This window comes from Phodopus roborovskii, unplaced genomic scaffold (genome assembly GCF_943737965.1).
Source record: "Phodopus roborovskii unplaced genomic scaffold, PHOROB, whole genome shotgun sequence".
NCBI lineage: Eukaryota > Metazoa > Chordata > Mammalia > Rodentia > Cricetidae > Phodopus > Phodopus roborovskii.
The window spans coordinates 67,111-78,295 of NW_026126723.1; positions in this window are offsets into that span (position 1 = coordinate 67,111).

The window sequence follows — 11,185 nt, forward strand, 5'->3', positions numbered from 1 at the left end:
AAGGACTTCACCAAGGCTGGCATGGTTGTCTGGGTGTTGACTATCTGCTCTTACTCCACATCTTCACATCGGTTGTCATCTACCATGAGAAGAACTAGTGGCACTAGGAGGTCGGCACCATCACTGAGACCTCACAAAAGGATGACAACCCAGAACACGGAAAAGCATCTCTCTCTCATTTATGCTGGTTATGCCCCTGCAGTCTGGATCCAACCTGTTGGTGTTAAATTTTCTCTTGTGATTTCTTCCTTCCTCCCTTCCTTTTTTCTTTCTTTCTTTATTTAAATCAATGTTGTTATCTGTCTAGGGGAGAATTAGGAGATATTATCTCTTTATTCATTTATTTTTTTTACATATCTATGATTAAGAACTCAATGACCATTCAGTATTGAGCAATCATTTAGGCTTCACGAATAAAACACCTTCCACTTGTTTAATGTTTATTCATTTAATTATGAAAATCTGTCATTTTGTATTCAGTGATCACTGAAGTTTTGTGCCTCATTAGGGGAGTCCATCGAGCCAGACCATCACAACATCCAATACTACACGTACTTCCTTAAGTGTTAAACTAGGAAATTAAGTGATAATTCATCATTTAATTAACGAATTTAAAATACAGGTAATGTTATGGACCATAAGTCCCTTTTGGAGTCAGATTTTGGGAGTTTCTGTAACATTATCTTATTATTTCATCACTTAGCCAGATAAATAGATCTTTACATCAGCGATAGGCTTAGGACTTTGGTGCAATTTCGTCAGTGTTAATATAAAATGCCCAATAATTAATTATCAATTTAATTTTTTAAAAACATCATTATTCCAGGAAGAGATCAGTCTGGCTACTCCATGGTGGATTTATGTATGCACCACCATGTCAATATTCAACCATTTTTCATTGTATATTAATTATTTAAATCGATGAAAACGTTGTTCTTCTTGACTGGGATCTGGCTTTCCTCCATGGGATTTAATTGCGTGGCATTATTTAATTATCTAAGTACTACTTTCTTGATAATCACTGGAGTTTGGTCCATCTTATGAAAGTTAAATATGCAGGACTATCCAATTTTTAACTTATTTGATTGCGTATGTAATGACGGTGTCATCCGTCATTTGGCTGCTGAGTGATTGACACAGCGGAAGTTTGGTACCAGAAGCACTGCCCAGAGAATGAGCGACACTGTGTTCTGCAGTGATTACTGATCACACAATAGTAGATTTTAACAATCAAATGATTACACGATTTAAAAAAACTGTATCATTTCGCATGACTTGTTTCTTAGAGGTTGCAACAGAACTGACCCATCAAGGACACAGTGACTATCGATTTTAAAAATGGAATAACAGAATAATCTCCTGATCAGGGAGTCTCACCTAATGAACTCTGTCGGGCTGATTACATGACACACCACCAACAAAAATAACTCTAAATAACCATATTAGAAATCAGGGTACAGGACTTAATAGAGAACTGTCGATTGAGGAATCCAAAACGACTGAAAGAAACATAAGACACTGCTCAAAATTCTGAGTCATCTTCCCAATGCAAATCGCAACAACGCTAGGAACCATGGGATCAAGCTCCTCTAAAGTTCAGAGAATGAAGAGGAGCTTTTTTTTTATTTTCAATAAAGAGAAAACGTTTATGGTAGAGGCGATTAATTCTATTGTTTCAATTCTAGAAATTAGAAAATTGAAGCATAGAAAACAGGATTAAAACAAAGCAGGGCTCTTTCTTTTGAGTTCTACATATTTACCAGTCTCTCAAGCTACAGTTTGCCTATAGTGACATAAGCACGAAAACGAAAGCATCATTGTGCCATTCAAGTACAATGATGAATATTTTAATCCTGTTTTCTATGCTTCAATGTTTAAAATTCTAGAACAGAAACAATACAATTAATCGCCTCTACCATAATCCTTTTCCCTTTATTGAAAATTAAATAAATTCCTCTTCATCCTCTTACCTTTAGAGGAGCTTCATCCCATGGTTTGTCAGAGTTGTTTAGATTTTCATTAGGCTGATGATTAAGGATTTTGAGCAGTGTCTTATGTTTCTTTCAGTCATTTTGGATTCCTCAATTGTCTGTTCTCTATTAAGTCCTGTATCCCGCTTTCTAATATGGTTATTTTGTGTTATTTATTGTATGTGGTGTGTCATGTTATCAGCCCGACAGAATTCATTAGATGAGATTCCCTGATCAGGGGATTATTCAGTTATTCCATTTTTAAAATCAGTGGTCACTGTGTCCTTCATGGGTCAGTTCTGTTGCAACCTCTCAGAACCTGATGATGCAAAACAGTACAATTGTTTTAAAATCGTGTAATCATTTGATTGTTAAAAATCTACTATTACGTCATCAATAATCACTGCATAAGGCAGTGTCCCCCATTCTCTGGGCACTGCTTCTGGTACCGATCTCCTGCTGTGTCAATCCCACAGCAGCCAAATGACGGATATCACCATCATTACTTACGCAATCAAATAACTTAATAATTGGATAGTCCTCCATACTTAACTTTCATAAGATGGAACAAAACTCCAGTGATTGTCAAGGAAGTAGTTCTTAGATAATTAAATAATACCACAAGATTAACTCCCATGGAGAATGGCCCTACTCCAGTCAAGAAGAACAACATCTTCATCGATTTAAATAATTAATATATAATCAAAAATGATTGAATAATGACATGGTGGTGTACACTTGAATTCCACATGGAGTAGTCAGACTGATCTCTTCCTGGAATATTGAAGTTTTTAAAAAATTAAATTGATAATTAATTAGTGGGCCTTTCATAGTAACACTGACGAGATGGCACCAAAGTCCTAAACCTATCGCTGATGTAAAGATCTATTTACATAGCTAAAGGATGAAGTAATGAGATATTACATCATCAACTCCCAAAATCTGACTACAAAAGGGACTTGTGGTCCATAACATTGCCTGTATTTTAAATACGTAAATTAAATGATGAATTATTACTTAATTTCCTAGTTTAACAGTTTAAGAAGAAAGTGTAGCATTAGATGACGTGATGGTCTGGTACAAAGGTCTCCCCTAAGGAGTCTCAAAACTCCAGTGATCACTGAATATATAATGACAGATTTTCATAATTAAATGAATAAACATTGAACTAGTGGATAGTGTTTTATGCGTGAAGCCTAAATGATTGCTCAATATGTAAGAAACATTGAGTTCTTAATCATAGATTAGAACAAAAATGAATGAAGAAAGAGATAGTTTCTCATAATTCACCCCTAGAGAGATAACAAAATGATATCAATATTGATTTAAGTAAAAAAAGGAAGAAAGAAAGAAAGAATTCACAAGATACAATTTAACACCAACAAGGTGGATGCAGACTACACTCTACCTGGAGTAGAAAAAGACAGATTTGAATAATGAAATAATCAGATAGTTAGATCGTCTGTCACACTTGAGTCACACAAGGTGGCGCCAAACTTCAGGGATCACAGATTGTATAATGAAAGGATTTAATAATTACATCTTTAAATATGTAAGCCGTTGACCTCTTTTTGTATCATCAATTCCTGAGCAGACTTGCCAGGTATGAAACTGTATGCTGTCATCATGCATTTTTAAAATGCCATCAGTTAATCGTCAGATAATCACACTGTCTTGCCTGATGAATTCTGTTGGCCTGACATCATCACAAGCACCTGAATCTCTGTTGTGGTGAGGAAGGACGTGAGATAATGGGCCCAATCCTGGCATAGCAGTAGTAGCCACAATGTTGATAACAGCTGAAAAGATGGCTGCAGCAGGGGCATCACCAGCATAGCTGAGAGAGAGAGAGGTTCTTCCGTGTTCTGAGTCGTCATCCTTTTGCCAGGTCTCGGTGATGGTGCCGACCTCCTAGTGCCCCTCCTTCTTCTCATGGTAGATCACAACCAATGTGAAGATGTGGAGGAACAGCAGGTAGTCAACACCTAGTCCACCATGCCGGCCTTGGTGAAGTACTTGTACTTCTCGGAGGGCACCGTGCAACCTTCAGGACTCAATCACCCAGCATCCCTCGTACTCTGGGAGATGCATAGATCATTCAGAAAATGCTCTGCCCATGTCTACAACTTTCCTAACCTTGTCCAAGATAGATTTTTGCACCCTAACCATAATCGGTGATGGCACTGTCTGTCGTTTACATAATTTAAAGAAATTAGTCAGTAATAGCTAACTGTCACAATAAATAGGGGATATAGCATTTTACTGGCAGGAAAGCATGGCCAGACTCCAGTCATGAAGGATGTCATCATCATCAATTGAGTCAATGAATCATAAAATGTGAAGATATTGTACATTATCTCCACAAGAGGGAGCTTTACAGGTCTGTTCATGGAATGGAGGATTGTTGTTTACATAACTATACAAATATTTACATTACCTTGGGCATTAACAGAGATTGTCAATTTAAATTCATTAATTATGTAATTAGATGATCTTTGGCACCAGATTCCAGGTGTCATGGATGATATAATCATTGTTTTATATAACTAAATAATCAAATAATGAGTTCATGTAACATCATCCACTTCCCTGAGGTGGCTCCAAACCAGGCGCATGAACGATGCTGTCATGATTAATTTAAATATTTTAACTACATAATTGATATTAAGATGTATAATAATTGCCTCCCACATCGCGTCACCACAATCCACTGATCAGGGATTATCTAATGTCCTATTTTAATAATCAAATAACAACATAATCAGAGGATGAAATGGTCTGCCATACCACACAAAATTGACTCTAGGTTGACTCCCATATGATTGTGGGAAACTCCCAGGTTCATCCCTTATTTAATCGCAGAGTAGAGTAGTAACACGTTTAAATGCTGAACTGTCATTGTGTATGCAGGGTTTTTAGAAGATCCTACATATTTCATGTTGGACGGCTGCCTCAAAAGAGATGGACTGCAATGCAATAATCCCTAAGCCTACTCTAACAAATGGATTATCACCTTCCTGAAGGAAGTCAACAATGGCAAATTCACCTTTTGATGAATAATTGTGAGTCTTATTATCTTTTGTTCCATAGTTTGACTTCTTAGGAGAGAGAGTATTCATAGACAGAAGACTTTGAACTGTTTCTCCATAGACTACGTTCTCTGATGATTAGGTAATTTTGAATTTGGTAACCAGTAAAAGCTGTAGGCACACTTCCAGACGTGTGGCTATGACTTGTTTAGGTGAATCAAATCCTGTCATTAAAAGTTTAAGGAGATAGTTATCTTGGGAGACTGTAATGTCCCATGATAACACTTTCTCGAAGCTGCTCTCTGGTCCATGGCCCATGATACCAGGATACAGAATGCAAGCAGGGTTGCCAGGCAACATTTATGAACCAAAATTCTGTCATTTTCTAGTGCTCCTCCCCTATGCTAAAAGGTGTATACTCACGGATGAACTAACCTTACAGCCTCACTTAGTTTCTCACAAAAACAAATCAGGGCTCTTTCTTTTGAGTTTTACATATTTACCAGTCTCTTAAGCTACAGTTTGCCTATAGTGACATAAGCACGAAAACGAAAGCATCATTGTGCCATTCAAGTACAATGATGAGTATTTTAAACCTGTTTTCTATGCTTCAATTTTCTAATTTCTAGAACGGAAACAATACAATTAATCACCTCTACCATAATCCTTTTCCCTTTATTGAAAATTAAATAAATTCCTCTTCATCCTCTTACCTTTAGAGGAGCTTCACCCCATGGTTTGTCAGAGTTGTTTAGATTTTCATTAGGCTGATGATTAAGGATTTTGAGCAGTGTCTTATGTTTCTTTCAGTCATTTTGGATTCCTCAATTGACTGTTCTCTATTAAGCCCTGACCCCGCTTTCTAATATGGGTATTTAGAGTTATTTATTGTTGGTGGTGTGTCATGATATCAGCTCGACAGGGTTCATTAGATGAGATTCCCTGATCAGGAGATTATTCAGTTATTCCATTTTTAAAATCAGTGGTCACTGTGTCCTTCATGGGTCAGTTCTGTTGCAACCTCTCAGAACCTGATGATGCGAAACAGTACAATTGTTTTAAAATCGTGTAGTCATTCGATTGTTAAAAATCTACTATTACATCATCAGTAATCACTGCATAAGGCAGTGTCCCCCATTCTCTGGACACTGCTTCTGGTACCGATCTCCTGCTGTGTCAATCCCACAGCAGCCAAATGACGGATATCACCATCATTACTTACGCAATCAAATAACTTAATAATTGGATAGTCCTCCATACTTTCATAAGATGGAACAAAACTCCAGTGATTGTCAAGGAAGTAGTACTTAGATAATTAAATAATACCACAAGATTAACTCCCATGGAGAATGGCCCTACTCCAGTCAAGAACAACACCTTCATCGATTTAAATAATTAATATATAATCAAAAATGATTGAATAATGACATGGTGGTGTACACTTGAATCCCACATGGAGTAGTCAGACTGATCTCTTCCTGGAATATTGAAGTTTTTAAAAAATTAAATTGATAATTAATTAGTGGGCCTTTCATAGTAACACTGACGAGATGGCACCAAAGTCCTAAACCTATCGCTGATGTAAAGATCTATTTACATAGCTAAAGGATGAAGTAATGAGATGATATTACATCATCAACTCCCAATATCTGACTCCTAAAGGGACTTGTGGTCCATAACATTGCCTGTATTTTAAATATGTAAATTAAATGAATTATTACTTAATTTCCTAGTTTAACAGTTAAAGAAGTAAGTGTAGCATTAGATGACGTGATGGTCTCATACAACGGTCTCTCCTAAGGAAGCTCAAAACTCCAGTGATCACTGAATACATAATGACAGATTTTCATAATTAAATGAATAAACATGTCTGTTTTATGAGAACATACTGTAGTTCCTCCTACAGGTATTCTCAAGGGTATAACCTTATTTTCAAACACCATGAACTGTCACAAACTCACACTGACATCACATAAGTAAAATTAAATCAAATCTCTAAACATATTTTCATATGTGCATATTTTCTCTTGTGAGCACTCATTCCTGTAATTAAATTATTTAAACTGACAGTTCTTGTTAGTACCCAAGGTAATGTAAATATTTGTATAATTATATAAACCAATAATCCTCTATTCCATGTCTTCCTACTCTTCAAGCCTTGCGCTAAGGATTTTTTTTTTTTTTTTTTTTTTTTTTTGCATTTTGCCAGTGAGGGAAAATGTTTGCATTGTATCTGTCATGTATAATAATTTTTGCATGGGATTTCCTATTTGCTGGCTGATTATTCTTTTCTCCACCAAGGCATGTTTCTGGTGCACAGTGTTATTAAACTTTAATAAGCATCGCTCAAGTCTTTCTCAGCTTGTTGTTTGTATTTACATTCCCACATGGTATGTGTGTCTGTGTGTGGTGTGAGTGTGTGTGTGCAAGCATGCAGGTGTGTGCATGTGAGTGTGTGTGTGTGTGTGTGTGTGTGTGTGTGTGTGTTTGTAGAACAGAAGACAACTTTTGGGGACTATTCTCCCCACCATGAATCTCACACATTTAACTCATATCCTGTAGACTGGATTTTGAAAATGATTTTATCCCAATTTCCCTTTCTAATCTGGCCTGTTTGCATCTTCTTTGTTGAGTTTATTCTTTCATAACTTTTAATAAAAATATTTGCTTTTGTTATATGAATTTTGTCTGCATGAATGTATACAATGCGTATGACTGCCTGAAGAAGACACAAAAGAGCACTGGATTACATAGAGCTGGAGTTATAGGCTGTTATAAGTCAATAGACATGGATACTGGGAAATGAACACAGGTATTTGACAATAGCAGTAAGGACTCTTTGCCTCAGACCTAGCTGTACTATTCCTAATTCATATTTGTAATTAAAATGTTTTTTCTTGTATAATGTTAATTACATGGTTTTTATTTTTGTTTTGTTTTTGTTGTCAAGCACATGCCTGTGCACATGTGCTACCACACAGACTTTAACAATCCAAGGAAACTTTCTGGAGATGGTTCTAGCTTCTTTCACTTTGGGTCACTGGAATTTAACTCAGGTTGTCCAGTTTTGTGAGAAGTGCCTTTTCCCAATTATCTACCTTAAAGGCCAATAATTTTAAATTTTGGTTTAGTTTAAATACAGAGTATAGGGTTTCATCGTGGCATCTTTATATACATGTGATTATGTGCTTCCTTGTCTGTTTTCTTCCCACAACACTCTCCTCTTTGACCCTCCCCATCTCTAAGTGATTCAATTTCTTCTCTCATGTACTTTTAAAACATATTTACTAGTTATTTAAAGTAAACTTTGCAAGTTTGCAAGTAAGCTTGTTGAGTGATTTTTGTATCTATCAAAATAGGCTTCAAAGAAAAATTAATCAAAAGAGATGGGGAAGAACAATTCCTATTCAAAGAAAAACTCCACCAATATGACATTTGATATTGCCCCAAACACAAGATTGGGAAATATACCCAAGAGGATTAGACAGCAAGAAGCTATTAAATCAGGGTTAAAATTAACAAAATAGAAACAAATAAAAATAAAATTATTCAAAGAAAAACATATTTTTTTGAAAAATCAACAGATGGATGAAACATTATCAAAATTAACTTAGAGATACAGAGATAATATAACAATTAATAAATTCAGAAATTAAAAGGGGACATAATAGTAATCAACAACACCATAGAAAATACTTTAAAAACACCTCATTCACCCAAAGTGGGAATAGTAAACAAATACATATTTTTCTTGGTAGGTACCACATATCAAAGTTCAATGAAAACAGCATGGAGAAATTAAGTAGAGACCTATTACCCATAACGAAACAAAATGAATCATTACAAGCCTCTCAACTAAAAATAAATAAATAAATAAATAAATAAACAAACAAAAGCTGAGTGCAAGTTTGTTTTAGCATTGGGTTTTTACCAGACTCAAAGAAAGAGTTACAAATGGTACTCCTCAATGTATCCCATGATATAAAAACAAATGAAACTTTACCCAATTTATTTTATGATGCCACAGGTACACAAATATCCATGTGTTCAGGCTCTTTTTTCAAATAATCGTAGATAATTTATGTCAGATGCTACTACATCATATATCTTGAACCTAATGCATGGTACAGTGGATATTTGTGTTTCTGGATAGCCCTTAATATTTTGAATATTTCAACCAGGTAGACAGTTTCTGGGGATTCCAATTTCAAAAATCCATAGCAATTCTGCCTGATGACCTTGAGATCATTAACCAAACTCAGCACAAATGTCCAGAGCTGTGGGAAATATAAAGATAATTAGAGACCAATTTCTCTCATGAGCATAGGTGAACAAATAAAAACCCTTACAAACAGATTCCAAGAACACTATAAAAAGATCATGCAATCCAATAAAAGAGGCCTCATTTGACATAGGGTGTAATAGTACATCTACAAAAAATAGTAAATATAATCAATCCTCTATAAAAGAGGAGAGAGAGATAAATTCAAATTCAGGCTGATAAACCTGGACAACAAGGCAAGGTTGTAAACTCTATATCTACTCAATATTCTAATTGAAGTTCTAGTTAGAGCAATGAATCATTGAAAGATATCAATGGAATATAATTTGGAATGGAAGATGCTGGACTACTATTACTTACAGGTACACATCAACGACATTAAAACTCAGCAAGGGAAGAACAGGTGATAAATACTTTCAATAAATTGACTGGGTAGCACAGTAACAATAAAGCAACCAACCAACCAAACAACAAATAGTAGTACTTCCATGTAAAAAAAAAAAAAAAAAAAAAAAACAAACAGCCTAAGCAAGACATAAAGGAAACAGCAGTCATCACAACAGCCTCAAATAATATAAAATATGTTCAAGTAATTCCAATAAAGCAAGTGAAAGAATGCATGTGAAACACCTTTAAGTATATGAACAAAGAGTTTGAAGAAGATATGAGCAGATGTAAAGATTTCTAGTGCTCATGATCAGTAGCATTAACCCAGTCAAAAGGCCATCCCTCTAACAACAATTTACAGATTCACCACAATATCCATAAAAGTTACAACAAACTTCATTAAAAACTTAGAAAATACAGTTTGTACCTTCATATGAAAAACAAAAAGCATAGGTAAAACAACTCAACAGTAAAAGAATAGCATGGCTCTGTCCAGAAAACAAACATGTTCAACAATGGAATAAATTAAAGACCACGGCATATAATCAAAACACAGGTGGAAATTTGAATTCTGATGAGGAAATTCAGAAATAAAAAATGGAAAAAACAAAATAGCACCTTCAAAAATGGTACAGCTAAAACTGAATTTTTATATGAAGATTTGAAATAGATTCATATACATCCACCTGCACAAGACTCAAGGCCAAATGTGTTAATTTTCCCAACAGAAAATCAGACACACTAAAACAAAATCAAGACCAAGTGTGGAAAACTGGCAAAGGAGACAACTTCCTGGACAGACCAACAATTAATAAATGGGACCTCATAAAACTGCAAGGAATGTGTAAGACCAAGGACACTTAACTGTGAAAGCAATGACATCATGAAAAAAAAAATTGATTTCCGCAGTTCCTAATGCTAATGCCAACTACAATAAAAGCAGGGAACAAAACCCCTTCTTTCCACCTCCCTTTTTGTACTGTGACCACCATTGCATTGGTCAGTGAACTCAGTTCATACACAGGTCCCTCTTCATGGGTAAGTCCCTCTTAAAATCAGAGGGATTAGAAGAAACACATCTCCTGTGGTATTTTCTGTTTCACAAAACAGTGAGTGTCCTGCCTGGAAGCAATGCAAAATTGTCTATCCAGGACAAAGCACCAGAGTCTGGATTAAATCTACAAACAACTCATCAATTAAATAGTGTCAGGCAAGCCTGAGCCACAGGACTCATTAGTATAAACAACTTGTTCCTAAGTTTCCTAATGCTGTGTCACTGTTATACAGTTGTTTCTTCCTGTTCTGGCAACAACACAACTATAAAATTGCTTTTACTACTACCTCATAACTGCTACTATTATGAATCATATATATCTGTGTTTTCTGATTCTAAACATCTATATGGAAGTCCATCCTAATTGGAAAGTGAATACTGAGTAGTTTAAACTTCCCACACATCAATTCTGTCAGTTTTCATTCACATGGAAAAAATGACTGCATGCTGCTAAGGAGACATG